Source organism: Callorhinus ursinus, unplaced genomic scaffold (genome assembly GCF_003265705.2).
Source record: "Callorhinus ursinus isolate GAN/ISIS: 27379988/994484 unplaced genomic scaffold, GSC_fseal_2.0 scaffold40, whole genome shotgun sequence".
In the NCBI taxonomy this organism is placed as follows: Eukaryota; Metazoa; Chordata; class Mammalia; order Carnivora; family Otariidae; genus Callorhinus; species Callorhinus ursinus.
Window position 1 is genome coordinate 8,097,397 of NW_027397102.1, and position 20,595 is coordinate 8,117,991.

General features: G+C 35.5%; 2 pseudogenes; both read right to left on the reverse strand.

Annotated features, from left to right (window-relative positions):
* Window positions 1–20,595, reverse strand: part of LOC112822662 (cytochrome c oxidase subunit 6A1, mitochondrial pseudogene) — an 824,062-nt pseudogene that overhangs the window by 740,111 nt on the left and 63,356 nt on the right.
* Window positions 15,496–20,595, reverse strand: part of LOC112812089 (heterogeneous nuclear ribonucleoprotein D-like pseudogene) — a 62,303-nt pseudogene continuing 57,203 nt past the window's right edge.

The following is a 20,595-nucleotide window of genomic DNA, read 5'->3' on the forward strand; positions in this document are numbered from 1 at the left end:
ATAAGTCAATCAGAGAAAGACATGTATCATATGACCTCACTGATATGAGGAATTCTTAATCTCAGGAAACAAACTGAGTGTTGCTGGAGTGGTGGGGGGTGGGAGGGATGGGATGGCTGGGTGATAGGCATTGGGGAGGGTATGTGCTATGGTGAGCGCTGTGAATTGTGCAAGACTGTTGAATCACAGATCTGTACTTCTGAAACAAATAATGCAACATATGTTAAGAAAAAAGAAAAAGAAGAAGATAGCAGGAGGGGAAGAATGAAGGGGAGTAAGTCGGAGGGGGAGACGAACCATGAGAGATGATGGACTCTGAAAAACAAAATGAGGGTTCTAGAGGGGAGGGGGGTGGGGGGATGGGTTAGCCCGGTGAAGAGTATTAAAGAGGGCACGTTCTGCGTGGAGCACTGGGTGTTATGCACAAACAATGAATCATGGGATACTACATCAAAAACTAATGATGTAATGTATGGTGATTAACATAACAATAAAAAATTTTAAATAATCAGCAGAAAAAATAAAAATTAAAAAAATGGGCAGAAGACATAAATAGGCATTTTTCCAAAGCAGACATTCAGATGGTTAACAGACACATGAAAACATGCTCAGCATCACTGATCATTAGGAAAATACAAATCAAAACTACGATGAGATGCCACCTCCCACCTGTCAGAATGGCTAAAATTAACAACACAGGAAAGAACAGGTATTGGCAAGGATGTGGAGAAAGGGGAACCCTCCCATCCAAGTACTAACCAGGCCCAACTATGCTTAGCTTCTGAGATCAGACGAGATCAGGAACGTTCAGGGTGGTAATGATACACTATATATTAACTAATTGAATTTAAATAAAATAAGTAAAAAGAGGGACCCTCTTGCACTACTGGTGGAAATACAAACTGGCACAGCCATTATGGAAAACAGTATGTAGGTTCCTCCAAAATTTAAAAATAAAACTATCCTATAATTCAGCAATTGCACTACTAGGTATTTACCCAAATGATACAAAAATACTGGTTCAGTGGGATACATGAACTCTAATGTTTATAGCAGCATTTTCAACAATAGCCAAATTATGGAAAGATCCTAAAAGTCCATCATCTAATGAATGAATTAAAAAGTTGTGGTATATATAGAATGGAATATTACTCATCTATAAAAAATAGAAATATTGCCATTTGCAATGACATGGTTAGAGCTTGAAAGTATTAGGCTAAGTGAAAAAAGTCAGTCAGAGAAAGACAAATACCATATGATTTCCCCATGTGTGCAATTTAAGAAAGAAAATAGATGAATATAGTAGGAAAAAAAGAGGCAATCCAGGAAAGACTCTTAACTGTACAGAACAAATTGAGTGTTACTGGAGGGGACGTACATGGGGGAATGGGTTAAATAGATGATGGGGATTAAGGGGGGCACTCATTATGAGCATTGGGTGTTGTATGTAAGTGATGAATCACTAAATTTTATACCTGAAACTAATATTACACTATATGTTAAATAACTGGAACTTAATAAAAACTTGAAAAAGAAAAGAATAATTTATTAAAAAGACAAAAGGAAGTACAAATACCTTCAACTAAAATAAACCACAAAAATCCATAATGAGATACATTTCAGTCAAATTATCAAAAGTCAAGCATAAAGGGAGAATTTTGAAAGCATCAAGAGAAAAGTGATTGATCACATAAAGGAATTTCTCAATAGAAACCTTGCAAGCCAGAAAGAAGCGGGATGATATATTCAAAGTGCTTAAAAGAAATGACCACCCAAGAATATTATATCCAATAAAACTGCTTTCAAAAATGGAGAGAGAAAAAAATTTCTAGATAAACAAAAGCTGAAGGAGTTTATCACCAATAAACTTGCCTTACACAAAATATTAAAGGGAGACTTTCAAGATAAAACTAAAAGACACTAAACAACACCATGAGAACACAGGAAGTATAAAGTTCACTAGTAAAGACAAAGGTACAGACAAATGCAGGATAATGTAATATTGTAATGCTGGTGTATAAATCACTTTTTACTATGGTTAGAAGTTAAAAACAGAAGTATTTTGAAAAATTATGAGATAAATTAATGAATATAAAAGTAAAAATCTGTAATTTATGACCTCAATAAAGTGTGAGGGGAGTAAAATAGTAGAGTTTTTGTATGAAACTGAAGATAAGTTATCAGCTTAAAATAGATTGTTATCAATATATTTTATGTAAGCCCCATTGTAACCTTATGAAAATCCCTATAGAAGATACACAAACACACAAAAGGATAAAATAATCAAAGCATGTTACCACAAAAACTGAAAGAAACACAAAGGAAGGCAGAAAGGGTAAAAAGAGACAAAAAACATCAAAACACAGAAAAATATAACAAAATGGCAAGAGTAAGACCTTAAAGTAAGTAATGACTTTAATATAAATTAATTAAATACCAGCATCAAAAGACAGAGTGGCTAAACAGATAAAAAACAAGATCCAATTAATGTTATCTAGAAGACATATTTTAGATTTAAAGACACACATAGGTTCAAAATGACAAATTAGAAAAAGATGTTCCATGTAAAAGCTTAAAAAATAGCAGGGGTGGTCATACTTATGTTAGAGAAAAGAGACCATAAGCAATAAATAAATAAATAAATACATAAATAAGTAAATGTAAATAAATAAGTATTGTTACTAGCGATAAAAGAGGATATTATATATTGACAAAAGGTGAATAGACAACTGACAAAATTGGGGGAAATATTTGGAAGTCATATGTCTCATGAGTCATTAATATTTAAATCTGTAAGAATCTTCTACAATGCTAAATATATAAATAACCCAGTTAAAATGGGCAAAGGGATTGAACAGACATTTATCTAAAGAAAATGGCCAACAGGCAAATAGAAAGGCTCATGTCATTAATCATCACCAAAATGCAAATCAGAGCCACAGTGAGCTCTTGTTACCCGTGTTAAGATAGTCACTATTACAAAGAAAATAACAGGTGTTGGTGAGTATGTGGAGAAATTGCAACTCTTGTACTCTATTGTTTATAATGTAAGATGGTGCAGGCACTATAGAAGAAAGAATAGAGATTCCTCAAAACATTAGAAGTACTATATGGTCCAACTATTCCACTTCTGGGTATTTATCCAAAAGAATTGAAAACAAAATCTTGAATAGATATTTGCATTTTCATGTTCATTGCAGCATTATTTACAATATCTGAAAAGTAGAAACAACCTAGTGTTCACCAAAAAATTAATGAATAAAAAATGTGATATATACATACAATGAAATATTCAGCCATAAAAAAATTAAGGAAATCCTGTCACCACCACATGGATGGATCTTGAGGACCTTATGCTATTTCATATAAGCCAGTCACAGAAGGACAAAAACTACGTGATTTCACATATGTAAATTCTCTAAAGTAGCAAAACTCAGTGAAGCAGAAAGTAGAGCTGTGGTTGCCAATGGCTGGGAGGAGGGGTAAATAGGGATTTGCTTTTCAATAAATATAGTGTTTCAGTCATGCAAGATGGAAATCTTCTAGACATTTGCTTTAAAACAATGTGCAAATTTTTAATAATACTTTACTCTTAAGAAGGGTAAGTCTTATGTTAAGTGTTTTTTACTACACCATAATAAAAATTTTTAAAAATGATAATGATAATAAAAGACTGAAAGGATAGATGCAGTTAAAGGAGGTAGGATAAATAAGAGTAGAGGTTCTTGTGGGATTAAAGAATTGTACAGAAGACATAAATGGGGTAAGATGAAAAAAAGTGAAATTGAATAAAGAATATGTAGGACCAGGGTAATGTGTAGTTGTATAGAAAGTGAAGGAATAGGGCTGCCTGGGTGGCTCATTAGGTTAAGCCTCTGCCTTCTGCTCAGGTCATGATCCCGGGGTCCTGGGATCAAGCCTTGAGTCAGGCTCCCTGCTCAGTGGGGAATCTGCTTCTCTCTCTCCCTCTGCTGCTGCTCTCTCTCTCTGTGTCAAATAAATAAATAAAATCTTAAGAAAAAAGAAAGTCAAGGAATAGATTTTTGAAAGGAGAAAGATTTAAAAAGCTTAGATTCCAGAGTGTTGGAATGTTAGTATCAATCTTAGAACGAAACTCATTTTGGTACTTCAAAATGGCAGATGAGATAGGACATGAATAAAGTTAGTAGGCACTGTTAGTACATAAATATTTGAATGTAGATTATGCATATAATGTTTGGGAGGTGACAAATAGTATTTGAACAGTGACTTCAAGGGAATTCTAAAGTTGCATCACAGGGTTCTGTCATCATTTCTGTAGTATTTAACATTCTTTTAAAGACTTCAGAACAGGGTGCCTGGGTGGCTCAGTCGTTAAGCGTCTGCCTTCGGCTCAGGTCATGATCCCAGGGTCCTGGGATCGAGTCCCACATCAGGCTCCCTGCTCAGCAGGAAGCCTGCTTCTCCCTCTCCCACTCCCCCTGCTTGTGTTCCTGCTCTCGCTGTCTCTCTCTGTCCAATAAATAAATAAAGTCTTTAAAAAAAAATAAAGACTTCAGAACAAATAAATCTGAGAGTAACAGGAAGCTAAAGGATCCTAAGTGTTCTTCTAAGAATCATGTCTGTTAATAAACTCAACCTGATTGAATAGATAGATAGATACATACATACGTACATATATATCACTCTTAATTACATTATTTGAGTACATCTGAGGAGAATGTATTTAAGTTGTTATTTTGATCAAATATATATAGATATATGTGATAAGATGGTCTGATAGCTAAAAAAATAAAAGTCCATAAAAATCTATAGATGTCATTATGGGGTCCATAAAATCCCAATGCCTTCATTGCATAATCTTGGAGAAAGTGCATCACATTAATATTCATTTCTACACTTTGCCTCCAGTTTCTCCCTTGTCAGGAGGATATCATGCAACCTTGCCCACTCATTCAGTGGAAACTACTTCTATTTTATCCCATTTCTGGTTGTAGACTGATATATGAGAAAAGGTGTGATCTATAACCCAAACAGAAAACAGCTTTTCTATCTTTGTAACTAATTGCACATGGCATTGGTAGAAAATCTTTTGTAAATACTTTCTAATTTGTGGGCCTTGATAAAGGAATCTATTTTCCCCTTCAAACTAATCAGAAGTAGAGGTAAATAAATTGTTGTGAAAACAAAAACAGACAAAATATTTACAAAAACTGACATGTTATGAACTGTTACATGAGTGCAGGTTAGCTCTGTGTTAAAATTTCATTTGCTTGGGATGTTTGGGTGGCTCAGTCAGTTAAGCATCTGCCTTCAGTTCAGGTCATGATCTAAGGTCCTGGGATGAAGCCCGGCATTGGGCTCCCTGTCCAGCAGGAAGTCTGCTTCTCCCTCTTTCTGCTCATGCTCTCTTTCTCTGTCTCTCTCAAATAAATAAATAAAATCTTTAAAATTTTTTTTCATTTGCTTAATTTAAATTGAAGACATTAACCTAAGAATGACAACAAAAACCTAAAAAACTATACAACAACAATACACCAAATCTTAAATCTATCCAAAGTGAGGATTTTTGGCTTCTATTAAGAAGGATTTGTTTTGTCAACTGTGTTAAATGCTCCCTGAAAATCCTGTTCACTTATTCCTCCTGATTCAACTATCTGGCAATCTCAGTTGTGTGTAGAGGAAATGACTCAAAAAAAAAAAAACAGTTATTAAAATCTGGGTTCAGAAGACACTTCAATATTTCCATGAAGTTCCTCAATGGTATCTTAAATTTTGTTCATAAGTGTGTATTCACATTTTTTCCTGGGAAAAGCCCATGGAATTTATAAGAATATTAAAGATCTTCATCCACTCTCTCTCATGAAAATTTCAAAAGAACAATTGCTTTAAACATACTGGATATTACTAGTTATTGGCCTGTTGATGTTTAGTACTCAAACTTTCCAGACCCCAAACTTCATCATATGGGAACAAGGGTTGATGATTTAAGAAAACAATAGATTTGATACACATAATTAGTATACTCTTAGTACTTTCATGAAGGTTTCAGAGTCCATTTTCAATTTGTAGATGTGCATTTTTATGAAAGGTTTTTGATAATTTTTATCACATTGTAAGTTTTTTTTCTACCATATTACATGATATCACTTTGATAAGCAGAAAATATAGTACTTCTAGTAATGCAAAAAAAGCTGCCATATAGTGCTTTGGGACCCCAGTGTGATCTTAAGTTGTAAAGATTGAATTTGAATTTTGTTCCCTTATCAACGTGCCCTACTTTTTGTCTAAGTGGGCATAATTTTTCTGTTGTACTACCTGTTTGGGAACCACTCTGAACAAAAATAAGACAATTTTAACTATTGCTATAGGAATAGCAATAGTTCCTACAAATTCTTCAACACAGAGGGAGGAAAGAGAGGATCCAAAGGTCAACAATGAAGAGGGAAGGAGGTCTGGAAAGTATCACACTACATTTTATTTTACAAGGAAGTAATCTAAATTACCAAGATACAGGGGCGCCTGGGTGGCTCAGTCGGTTAAGCGTCTGCCTTCGGCTCAGGTCATGATCCCAGGGTCCTGGGATCGAGCCCCACATCGGGCTCCCTGCTCAGCGGGGAGCCTGCTTCTCCCTCTGCCTCTGCCTGCCTGCCTGCCTACTTGTGCTCTCTCTCTCTCTCTCTGTGTCAAATAAATAAATAAAATCTTAAAAAAAAATAAATAAAAAAAAAAATTACCAAGATACATTGATAAAACCAGGAGAAATGGGACACCCTACTCAAAAACTACACTAGTCCAATCAATCTTGGCAATCAACAGGGTGACAGATACCACTAGATATCGTTTATTGCTATGGATTGAATATTTGTCACCTCAAAATTCATGTATTGAGGCCCTAATATTATGGTATATAGGGCTGAAGCTTTGGGAAGTAATTAGGTCATAAGGGTAAAGCCTGCATGATGGGCCGCATAAGAATAAATCCATATGAAGAAGAGAGCTAGCCTTTTCTCATTCTGCCATTTGAGGACATAAAGATAAGTTTACCACCCATAAGGCAAGAAGAAGGCTCTCACCAAGAACAGGCACCATGATTTTGGACTTCCCAGCTTCCAGAACTGTAAGAAGCCAATGTTTGCTGTTTAACCCATCCAGTCTATGGTAATTTATTTTTTTTTAAAGATTTTATTTATTTATTTAACAGAGAGAGAGAAGAAAAAAAAAAAAAAAAAACAGAAGCAGGAGGATCAGCTGGCAGAGGGAGAAGCAGGCTCCCTGCTGAGCAAGGAGCCCAATATGGGACTCGATCCCAGGACCCTAGGATCATGACCTGAGCCAAAGGCAGATGCTTAACTGACTGAGCCACCCAGGTGTCCCCAGTCTATGGTAATTTAATCTAACAGCCCCAGCTGACTAACACAACCACATATCCTGGGTGTGACTAGACCTTCTCCCTATAGAAAGACAGGTTTTGATCCCAGCTACCTGACTATACTAGGGATACTTAATACATCCTAGAAAGAGCATCCCTGGTACCTGCCTGATTTATTCCAACTACAGTCTGCATATCTGTAATGCTTTAACTGACCCTGTTATTACAGTTCTAAGTTTTGTCTCAAGTTACTTTCTAATGTCTTGATATATTTTGGTGGGTGATTTAGGAAGAAAAATGTTGACTAGAATATTTTCTTTCTCTTTTAAGTACCTGCACCTTTATATCTATTGAAGTTACCAAGTGTTTTATATTGTAATTCTTAGTGACTTATTTTTTAGACTCTCCCTCCTCCAAAAGGTAATAATAATCATAGCCATTTTGCTCTCACTTGATTTTTCAGTTTAGCACAATTGAGTTCACATGTATCTAACATAACCATTAAATTTGGGTCCCTCATTCAAATGAGTTAATTGAGCAATTAAGGACTACGTGTTTGTGTCTCTCTCAAACTCTTATGTAGAAACTCTAATTATCAATCTGATAATATTTAGATAATATTTAGGCCCCTCCAATGGGTCTTTTCTCAGGTATCTGGGTCAAGAGGGTGGTATGATGGGATTAGTACCCTATTAGGAAGAGACAGGAGAGAGCTTTCTGTCTCTCTCTTTCCCCCTCTCTTTCTTTGGGACATGTGAGGATACACCAAGGAAGAAGCTGTCTATAAGCCAGGAAGCAAGCCCTCAACAAACATGAGCTCTGCCAACACCTTGATCTTTGACTTCCTAGCCCCCAGAACTGGGAAAATTAATGTTTATTTCTTTTTTTTAAAGATTATATTTATTTATTTGACAGAGAGAGACACAGGAAGAGAGGGAACACTAGCAGGGAGAGTGGGAGAGGGAGAAGCAGGCTTCCCGCCGAGCAGGGAGCCCAATGCAGGGCTCGATCCAGGACCCTGGGATCATGACCTGAGCCAAAGGCAGACCCTTAATGACTGAACCACCCAGGTGCCCCTATTAATGTTTATTTCTTAAGCCACCCAGTCTATGGCAAGTTTGTTATAGCAGGTCTAACTAAAACAGTGATCAACAAAACAAAACAAAACAGTAACAAAATATAATATGCAAATTATAGTGATACCTTCCAAAAGGTTTGTGAAGTATAACTTTCACTTGCAAATCAGTTGTGAACAGTAAAATGTAAATCTGTCCTAAATCTGCCCCTTCACTGCTTTGGCACCCATTCATTACATCTATATGTATTTGTGTAACTACGCATATAGTTTCATTGGTTCTACACAAGTAACCTGTAAAAGAGGATGAGCAAAGATTATGTTTTCCCAAGGTCAGTTCTTGGCATAGTGTTTGGAAGATCTAAAAAATGTACTCAGTAAGTGTTTGATAAATTAATAACCAGTAAACAACAATACTGCTACTAGAACTCATGATACTTAAGTCCTTGCACAAGGATACTTTAAAAGCTATCATTTTCTATTTATTTTTAACTTATGCAAGTTTGTCTTGTCTTCTTAACTAGATGGTAAAGTAAACTCCACAAGACTAAAGATGCTGTCTGGTTTCTTCGTACCCTCAGATTCCACTATTATGCCTTGAATAGGGTGAATACTCAATAAATCTTTGTTGATTTCCTTTAAGACAGACTATGGAGACAAACTACTTTGATGCAGTTTTAAATATGAGTAGTTAAAACTTGTAAAATTAAAAACAAAAATTCAACAAGTATACTTATGAATGAGGATTATTTGGATTCTTGATACTAAAGAGTCAAAATTATCTCCTTTCTATAAAAATTCAATTTCCAAAGTTTTTACCCTTAAGTTGGCATTGAGTAACACAGGTATTACAAAATAATGTCAGAAACAAGGCTTTTTTATGTTGTTATTGCCTATGATTTAATAATACAATTTAGAAATAAACTATTAATCTTAATTTTATCATTCATTTCTTAGGTCAGGGTTTTTCCATATTCAGATACACATTTCACGGAGTATGAAAACGATTTAGGAAAAGCATTTTTTGAACTAACTCCTTGTGTACCATGCTGATCTAATAGCAGAGTTAACTCCAAGAATTGGCCTTTAATACAACCCATTACATTCAGACATTGAGACTGTTTACTGTGAATACATATTAAGTTTCATTGTAGAGGCAAGAACTGTTTTTCTTTATGTGAATCTTACAATAAATAAGTTGAATACAAAAAAATAGAGAAGATGGTGTTTTCATAACAAGCTGCCTTATAAAGTAATTCATATATAAAAAAGCAACTGTTGTAGCAAAGAGTATGTTTTATATTTTATCCTCTTCAATCATGAGGAAAGAGAAAAAAATCCTCATTGTATATAAAACCTTGTGCACTTTGACATAAGTCCTTCCAGCCATGCTCTTTTTGATTGAAACAAACTTAAACCATATTCCATTTCACAAGAGCAAAATGTGCTGAACATGTGGTTTTTAAAATAGAAGCATGTGCATCAACTATTCTGCATGAAGATCCTTTCTGAGAAATGTCTCTGGGGAAAGTTCATTACCCATAGACAGGGAGCACAGGAAAAGGGTGAAACAGACTGAGATCAAGCATTCCTTAAAGTGGATGGCCTAGGCAGAAGCATAAATGACATTTAATATGCACACTCAGGGGTTCCTGTTGAGTGCTCTGTTTGGTAACCCGGATAAGGATGCTTGTTTAGTGGATAAAAGTGTAACTTTAGAAATCGACAGGAACTCTTGTGCTCTGACACCTGTATTCTCAGCTAGAGATGGTGGAAGGGGTATTAAACAAGCACACATTTCAAACTTCATTCTATTTTGCTTTCCTACAACTTTCTGGTTTCAAAAGAGCCATTTATAAAGCTGGCAATTTAAGGATGCATTGACAACACCCAGTTGCTATTATAATATAGTTCAAATTCTGTCTTTCTATTGCTAAAATATTTTTAATCTATAAATATAAACTGAGGGACAAACTGACATTATCTTTACTGTAATAATTGGTGTGGATTAGCATATGAATAGATATTTTGTTGTAGACTTTGTCAATAATACTATTTATATCTAAAATAAATACTGTGAACTTTGAAAGCATTCAGCAGAGTAAATCAACAGTGAATATTAGCACTTCAAGGATATCATCCCTTCCAGCCTGAGGAAAAGAAAAAAAGAGGTTGGGCTGTGAATTTTGACCTAAGAATATAATAATGACTTTCTAGATCTCATTATGCCTTATGTCCATTTAAGGCCATCTGGGGCCCAGAATGATGAAAGAGTGGTGCAAATTTATGAGCCCCTGGATCTAGCAATAGCCCTCTGGATATTAGCTTGGATTAGTAGATTTACAGCTAATCCAAACACTGTGAGGCAAATTCTGCCTGACACATCTGCACTATGAGACTCTGAAAATTGTAGCAAGTCAAGCTTTTGAAGAGCTGACAGCAGCCTTTATGCTCCAGGCACAGGCTGCGTGGGGTTTGCCATCAAGTGCAGTTCTTCATAGCCACATTCCTTCTACATTTGCAATGACAGTACTTGCCCCCCATCCCCCACTCCGTGGTAATGGCCATCGTCAGCCACAAACTTAATTGATCATATATTTTTTTCTAGATCAAGCAAATTTTGAGGGCTTTTTGCATAAGATATACATGATATGAGAAAGAGAGAAAGGGCATTTATACTCTTCATTTCAGCCAAAGAAGCTGTCTGAAAACAAAGTTTTACATTAATTTCTGCTAAATCACAGATTCAGCTACAAATTTGGATCTGAGGGACCATTATATAATTTGGGGATTCTCACTGGAATTCTCTAATGTTTTTCAAATTAGGGAGTCTGTGATATCAAAATTCAAAGGGTCATATTTTTGTCTGTGATATAAGGTACATTTTATATAATCATTTGGAAACATGAGCAGAAATCATATCAGCAAGCATTAGACACAACATATAAAATTATCCAGAAATTATATGTATCATTTAAACCTGGATGATACTAATTCTACCAAATATAACCTGTCCTACTACTTATCTGACAAAGGAATCTTGTACTAATATAATAAAACTGTCATTTTTTAACCTCCTACTATGTGCCATGCTTTTTACATTCACCGGCATTGATCTTCACAAAACAGAATGAGGTCAATAGTCTTATCTCAATTTTACATATAAATGACACTCAGAAAAAATGAGTGACTTATCCAGGACCCAAAGTGGAGCCAAAATTTAATCCCTGATATCTCTGTTTCTAAAATTCTCAATTTTTGACTATGGCACTGTTATGGAGTAAACTGTGTTTCCCCCAAGCCAAAAAATGGTATGTTAAAATCCTAATCCCCAGCATATATGAAATTGAATTATTTCATATATGTCAGGTTTGATTTTGATTAAATCAGAATGTTATATTCGTTTCAAGTATACAATATATTGAGTCAATACTTCCATACATCACCTGTGCTCATCACAAGTGCACGCCTTAATCCATATCACCTATTTAACCCATCCACCTACCCACCTCCCTTCTGGTAACCTCTCTATACTTAAGAGTCTGGTTCTTGGTTTGCCTCTGTCTCTTATTTTGCCTTTGCTTGTTTGTTTTCTTAAATTCCACATATGAGTCAAATCATATGGTATTTGTCTTTGTCTGACTTATTTTGCATAGCATAATATTCTCTAGCTCCATCCACATCATTGTAAATTGGCAAGATTTCATTCTTTTGATGGCTGAGTAATATTTCAGTGTGTGTGTGTGTGTGTGTGTGTGTGTGTGTGTGTGTGTACCGCCTTTTCTTTACTCATCAGTTGAGGGACACTTGGGCTGTGTCCATAATTTGGCTATTGTAGATAATGTGGCTACAAACATCAAGGTGCAGTTATCCTTTTGAATTAATATTTTTGTATTCTTTGGGTAAATACCTAGTAGTACAATTACTGAATTGCAAGATACTTCTATTTTTAACTTTTTGAGAAAACTCCATCCTGTTTTCCAGAGTGGCTTCACCAGTTTACATTCCCACCAACAGTGCAAGAGAGTTCCCCTTTCTCCACATCCTCAACACCTGCTGTTACTTGTGTTGTTGATTTTAGCCATTCTGACAGCTGTTAGGTGATATCTCATTGTAGTTTTGATTTTCATCTCCCTACAGATGAGTTATATGGACCAACTTTTCATGTGTCTGATAGCCATCTGTATGTTTTCTTTGAAAAAAAAAGTTTATTCATATCTTCTGCTCATTTTTAATTGGAATATTCATTTGGGGGCTTAGTTTTATCAATTCTTTAAATATTTTGGATACTAACCCTTTATTGGAAATGTCACTTTCAAATATCTTTTCTCATTCTGTAGGTTGCCTTTTAGTTTTTTTTATTGTTTCTATCACTGTGCAGAAGCTCTTTTATTTTTATGTAGCCCCAATACTTTATTTTTGCTTTTGTTTCCCTTGCCTCAGGGCACATATCTAGTAAAACGTTGCTATGGCCAATGTCAAAGAGGTTACTACCTGTGTTCTCTTCTAGAATTTTTATGGTTTCTGGTCTAACATCAGGTCTTTAATCCATTTTGAATTTACATTTGTGTATGGTGTATGAAAGTGGTCCAGTTTCATTCTTTTTCATGTGGCTGTCCAGAATTCCAACACCATTTGATGAAGAGACTGTTTTTGTTCTATTGGATATTCTTTCCTGCTTTGTTGAAGATTAATTGACCATATAGTTCTGGGTTCATTTCTGGGCTTTCTATTTTGTTCTATTGATCTATGTGTCCATTTTTGTACCAGTAATATACTGTCTTGATCATTACAGCTTTGTAATATGAAGTATGGAATTGTGATCCCTCCAGGTTTATTTTTCTTTTTCAAGATTGCTTTGGCTATTCAGGGTCTTTTGTGGTTCCATACAAATTTTAAGTTTGTTTGTTCTAGCTCTGTGAAAAATGCTGATGGTATTTTAATAGGGATGACATCAAACTTGTAGATTGCTTTGGGTGTATAGAAATTTTAACAATATTTGTTCTTCTAAACCACAAACATGGAATGTCTTTCCATTTCTTTGTGTCATCTTCAATTTCTTTCATAAGTGTCTTACAGCTTTCAAATTATAGGTTTTCACATCTTTGGTTAGGTTTATTCCTAGATATCTTACTGTTTTTGATGGAATTATAAATGGGTTCTTTCCTTAATTTCTCTTTCTGCTGCTTCATTATTGGTGTATAGAAATCCAATAAATTTATGTATGTTGATTCAGTATCCTACAATTTTACTGAATTTGTTTATACCTTCTAGAAGGTTTTTTTTTTCTTTCTGTGGAGTCTTTTGGGTTTTCTATATAGAGAATCATGTCACCTGCAAATAAAGAAAGTTTGACTTCTTCCTTGCTGATTTAGATGTCTTTTATTTCTTTTTGTTGTCTGATTGCCGTTGTTAGGACTTCCTGTACTATGTTGAATAAAAGTGGTAAGAGTGGACAGACATCCTTCTTTTGTTCTTGACCATAGAGGAAGAGTTCTCAATTTTTCTTCATTGAGGATGGTAATAACTGTGGGTTTTTCATATATTGCCTTTATTATGTTGAGGTAAACTGACGTTGTTGAAGGGTTTTTTTTAATCATTAATGAGTGTTTTACTATGTCAAATGCTACTTCTGAATCTATTGAGATGATCATAGGGTTCTTATCATTTCTTTTATTAATGTGGTATATCATGTTAATTGATTTGTGAATATTGAGCCACATTCCTGCAAGACAGGAGTAAATCACACTTGAATGTAGTGAATAATTTTTTTTATGCTTTGTTCAATTTGGTTTTTAAGTATTTTATTGAGGATTCTTGAATCTATGTTCATCAGAGTTATTGGCCTGTAGTTCTTTTATTGTGGTGTCTTTATCTGGTTTTGGCATCAGGGTAATGCTTGCCTCAGAATGAATATGGAAGTTTTCCTTCCATTTCTATTTTTTGGAATAGTTTGAGAAGAATAGGTATTAACTCTTCTTTATATGTTTGATAGAATTCATCATGAAGCCATCTGGCCATGGTTTTTTGTTTGTTGGGATTTTTTTGATTACTGATTCTATTTCTTTGCTGGTTATTGGTGTGTTCAAGTTCTCCATTTCTTGCTTTTACAATTTTGGTACTTTACATGTTTATAGGATTTTATCAATTTATTCTAGGTTGTCCTTATGTTGGTATATAAATTTCATAATATTCTATTATAACTGTTGGTATTTCTGTGTAGTTGGTTGCTATTTCTGTTCTCTCATTTGTGATTTTATTTATTTGGGTCTTTATCTTTTCTTTTTGATAAGTCTGGCTAGAGGTTTATCAATTTTATTGATTTTTCCAAGAACCGGCTCCTGGTTTAATTGATCCGTTCTATTGGATTTTTTTTCAAGTTTTTACTTAAATTCCAATTAGTTAACACAGTGTAATATTAGTTTCAGGTGCAGAATTTTGTGATTCATCACTTACATACAACATCCAGTTCTCATCACAAGTGCCCTCCTTAATACCCATCACCTATTTAACTCATTCCTCGCCCACCTTCTCTCCAGCAAATTTCAGTTTTTCTCTATAGTTAAGAGTCTGTTTTATGATATTCATCTTTTTCCCCCCTCCAAGTTCATCTGTTTTGTTTCTTTTATTCCACATGTGAGTGAAATCATATGGTATTTGTCTTTCCCTGACTGATTTATTTCACATAGCATATTGCTCTCTAGCTCTATCCACGTTGTGGCAAATGGCAAAATTTCATTCCTTTTTTTTTTCACATAAGGAAACATTTATTTGAGGTTTAACATGAAATCATACAAATAAAATCTGTATAAACACAAATCCACATCGAGTCATAAAACAGATAGCAAAAGACAAAATAAAAAAGAAAACTAATTGGCAGCTATATACATTTGGATACAGTTGTGTCTTGTACACTAGAAAGGCCTTTACAAAATAATCATCTTAGTTCAACAGAAGACCAATCTTCAATGTCATCCTACAGGATGGGTCAACTTTAGCAATCTCCTCCTGTTTTTTCCAAAGTCCTCCTTTAGTATGGCTGGTGGTTGTTTTGGTGATTGCCACACCCTTAAGATGCTTTGCTGTAAGTGCTCTCTTGGCCGCTGTAATCTGCATATCCCTGTCCATATCCATAATTCCCAAGTTACACCTAGTATAATCATAGCCACCATAGCGACTATAGATTTGATCACCACCATAGACACTATTGTAATTTCCATACCCTTGATCATAATAGTTATTAAATCTTTGGTTCCAGTTTTGGCCCTGACATCGTCCACAACCCCTAGTGCCACCTCATCCACCAGCTGCAACACCTCTTCCTCTTTTTTGTTGCCTATATACCTCTTTGGCTGGTGCAACTTTGATTTCACACTTCTCAGAAACAATTTGATGATATCTGCTTTTTAACAATTTCTCTATTAGCTCTTTATCTGTATATGTGATAAAACAAAATCCTCTTCTTTCATTTGTTTTTGTATCCATGGGAAGTTCAATATTTTCAATCTCTCCAAAGGCTCCAAAAATAGTCTTTAATTTGTTCTTCAGAAGTATCTGGGTTCAATCCATCCACAAAAACCTTTTTGGGTTTTTTTTTTCCCTTTTAAATCTTTGGTCCATTTGAGGTCTATCAATCTGCCATCCAGTTTGTGTTCTTTCAGTTCCAAAACATTATCAACACTAGCAGCACCTTTCAAAAGCACAAATCCAAATCCTCTTGATCTTCTAGTCATTGGATCTGTTTTAATTGTACAGTCTACAACTTCCCCAAATCAAAACAAATATTCAGTCAGATCTTTCTTGCTTGTATTCCAGCTCAAACCTCCAATAAACATTTTACCATCATCCTGTTGATTCTTTTTTAAAAATTTTTAAAGATTTTATCTATTTATTTGACAGAGAGTGAGAGAGCACAAGCAGGAGGAGCAGTAGAAAGAGAGGGAGAAGCAGAGCCTGATGCAGGACTCAATCCCAGGATCGTGGGATCATGACCTGATCCAAAGGCAGACGCCTAAACATCTGAGCCACCCAGCTGCCCCATCCTGTTGATTCTTGCTTACATTGATCTTGGATCAGTCTGTGAATTCCTCTATGTTGCTGTACTCCTTCATGTCCTCCATAATGGTGGAGTTGTCAGCCAGGGTTGCTGGCCCACAGCCCAGGTCATGACAGAAGTGCAGTGGAGTGTTGTATGGAGTTCAATTTAAAATGGTGGCAGAAGAGCTCCATTCTTTTTTATAGCTGAGTAATATCCAAATACACACACACACACACACACACACACACACACACACACACACACACACACCGTATCTTCTTTATCCATTCATTAGATGATGGATATTTAGGCTCTTTCCATAATTTGGCTATTGCTGATAATGCTGCTGTAAACATCAGGGTTTATGTATCCCTTTGAGTATTTTTTTATCCTTTGGGTAAATACCTACTAGTGTAATTGCTGAGTCATAGGGTAGTTCTATTTTTAGCTTTTTATGGAACCTCTACTGTTTTCCAGAGTGGCTGCACCAGTTTGCATTCCAACCAAAGAGCAAGACAATTCCTGTTTCTCCAAATTCTCACCAACATTTGTTGTTTCCTGTGGGGTGTTAATTTTAGCCATTCTGAGAGATGTAAGGTGATATCTCAGGGTAGTTTTGATTTGTATTTCCCTGATGATCAGTGATGTTGAGCATCTTTTTTTTATTAAGATTTTATTTATTTGTCAGAGAGAGAGAGAACAAGCAGGGGGAGCAGCAGGCAGAGGGAGAGGGAGAAGCAGACTCCCCACTGAGCAGGGACCCCCCAATTCAGGACTCCATCCCAGGACCCTGGGATCAGATCATGACCTGAGCCAAAGGCAGACACTTAACTGGCTGAACAACCCAGGCATCCCAAGCATCATTTCATGACATGTTTCATTTGTATGTTTTCTTTGGAAAAATGACTCTTCATGTCTTCTGCCCATTTCTTAACTGGATTATTTGTTTTCTGGGTGTTGAGTTTGGTCGTTTTTATATATTTTGGATAGTAATCCTTTATCATGTATGTCATTCACAAATATTTTCTCTCATACCATAGGTTGCCTTTTAGTGTTGTTGATTTTCTCCTTTGCTGTGCAGAAGCTTTTTATCTTGTTGAAGTCACAATAGTTTATTTTTCCTTTTGTTGCCCTTGCCTCAGGAGACATATCTAGTAAGAAGTTGCTATGGCCAGTGTGAAAGTACTTACTGCATGTGATCTCCTCCAGGATTTTGATGGTTTCCTATCTCCCATTCAGGTGTTTCATCCATTTTGAACTTATTATTGTGTACAGTATAAGAAAGTATCTAGTTTCCTTCTTTTGCATATTGATGTACAGTTTTCCCAACACAATTTGTTGAAAAATTTTTTCTAACTGGATAGTCTTTCTTGCTTTGCCAAATATTAGTTGACCATATCATCATAGGTCCATTTCTGGATTTTCTATTCTGTTCCATTAATTTATATGTCTGTTTTTGTGCCAGTACCATACCGTTTTGCTACAGCTTTATAATATAATTTGAGGTCTAGAACTGTGATGCCTCCAGCTTTGCTTTTCTTTTTCAAGATTGCTTTGGCTATTTGGGTTCCTTTGTGGTTCCATACAAATTTTAGGATTGTTTGTTCTAGCACTGTGAAAGATACTGGTGGTATTTTCATAGAGATGGCATTAAATGTGTACATTGTTTTTGGTATTATAGAAATTTTAATATTTGTTCTTCCAATTCATGAATATGGAATGTGTTTCTATTTTTGTGTCCTCTTCAATTTCTTTCTTTCTTTTTTTATTGTTCAGTTTTTTTTATTTTTTTATGTTCAGTTAGCCACTGACATTATTAGTTTTTGATGTAGTGTTCAATGATTCATTAGTTGCGTATAACACCCCATGCTCATCACAACACATGCCCTCCTTAATACCTGTCACCCTGTTACCCCATTCCCCAACCCTCTCCCCCCCTGAAATCCTCAGTTTGTTTCCTGGGGTCCATAGTCTCTTATGGTTTGTGTCCTTCTCTGATTTCACCCCCTTCAGATTTCCCTCCTCTCCTATCGTCCTCCATGCTATTGCTTATGTTCCACATATGAGTGAAATCATATGATAATTTTCTTTCTCTGCTTGACTTACTTCATTTAGCATAATCCACTCCAGTTCCATCCATGTCAATGCATGGTAGGTAGTCATCTTTCTGATGGCTGAGTAATATTCCATTGTATATGTGAACCACATCTTATTTATCCATTCATCTGTTGAAGGGAATCTTGGCTCCTTCCACAGTTTGGCTATTGTGGACATTCCTGCTATGAACATTGGGGTGCATGTGCCCCTTTGTTCCACTAGGTCCGTATCTTTAGGGTAAATAGCTAGTAGTACAATTGCTGGGTCCTAGGGTAACTCTATTTTTAACATCTTGAGGAACTTCCATACTGTTTTCCAGAGTAGCTCTACCAGCTTGCATTCCCACCAACAGTGTAAGAGGGTTCCCCTTTCTCCATATCCTCACCAACTTTTGTTGTTTCCTGCTTTGTTAAATTTTGCCATTCTAACTGGTGTAAGGTGGTATCCCATTGTGGTTTTGATTTGTAGTTCCCTGATGGCTAGTGATGTTGAGCACTTTTTTCATGTGTCTGTTAGCCATTTGTATGTCTTCTTTGGAGAAGTGTCTGTTCAAGTTTCTGCCCATTTTTTGACTGGGTTATCTGTTTTTTGAGTGTTGAGTTAGTGGTGCTGGGAAAATTGGACAGCTACATACAGAAAAATGAAACTGGACCATTCTCTTACACCATACACAAAGATAAACTCAAAATGGATGAAAGACCTCAATGTGACACAGGAATCCATCACAATCTTAGAGAACATAGTCAGTAACCTCTTTGACATTGGCCACAGCAACTTCTTTCAAGACACGTCTCCTAAGGTAAGGGAAAAAAAATAAAAAATGAACTTTTGGGACTTCATTAAGATAAAAAGCTTCTGCACAGCAAAGGAAACAGTCAACAAAACTAAGAGGCAACCCACGGAATGGGAGAAGATATTTGCCAATGACATTACAGATAAAGGGCTGATCCAAGATCTATAAAGAACTTCTTAAACTTCAATTTCTTTCTTAAGTGTTCTATAGTTTTCAGGGTACAGATCCTTTACCTCTTTGGTTAGGTTTATTCCTAGGTATCTTACGGTTTTTGGTGCAATTGTAAATGGGATTGATTCCTTGATTTCTCTTTCTTCTGGCTCATTGTTAGTGTATAGAAATACAACTGACTTCTGTGCATTGATTTTATATCCTGCGACTTTGCTGAATTCCTGTATAAGTTCTAGCAACTTTTTGGGTGGAGTCTTTTGGGTTTTCAACATAGAATGTCATGTTATCTGTGAAGAGTGAAAGTTTGGCTTCTTTGCTAATTTGGATGTGTTTTATTTCTTTTTGTTGTCTGATTGCTGAGGCTAGGACTTCCAGTACTTTGTTGAATAACAGTGGTGAAAGTGGACATCCCTGTCGTGTTCCTGATCTTAGGTGAAAAGCTCTCAGTTTTTCCCCATTGAGGATGATATTCACTGTGGGTTTTTCATATACAGCTTTTATGATATTGAGGTGTGTTCCCTCTTTCCCTACACTGCAGATAGTTTTTATCAAGAAAAGATGCTGTATTTTGTCAAATTCTTTTTTTCTGTATCTATTGACAGGATTGTACGGTTCTTATCCTTTCTTTTATTAATTTGGTGTACCACATTGATTGATTTGTGAATATTGAACCAAATTTGCAACCCATGAATAAATCTCACTTGATTGTGGTGAATGATTCTTTTAACTGTACTATTGGAATTGCTTTCTTAGTATTTTGTGGATAAATTTTACATCCATGTTCATCAGGGATATTGGCTTCTGGTTCTCTTTTTTAGTGGAGTCTTTGTCTGCTTTTGGAATCAGGATAATGCTGGCCTCCTTGAATGAGTTTGGAGTTTTCCTTCCAATTCTAATTTTTGGAAATGTTTGAGAAGAATAGGTATTAATGCTTCTTTAAATATTTGGTAGAATGCCCCTGTGAAGCCATTTGGCCTTTGTCCTTTGTTTGTTGGGAGATTTTTGATTATTAATTCAATTTCCTTTATAGTTATCATTCTGCTCATGTTTTCCTTTTCTTGCTTTTACAG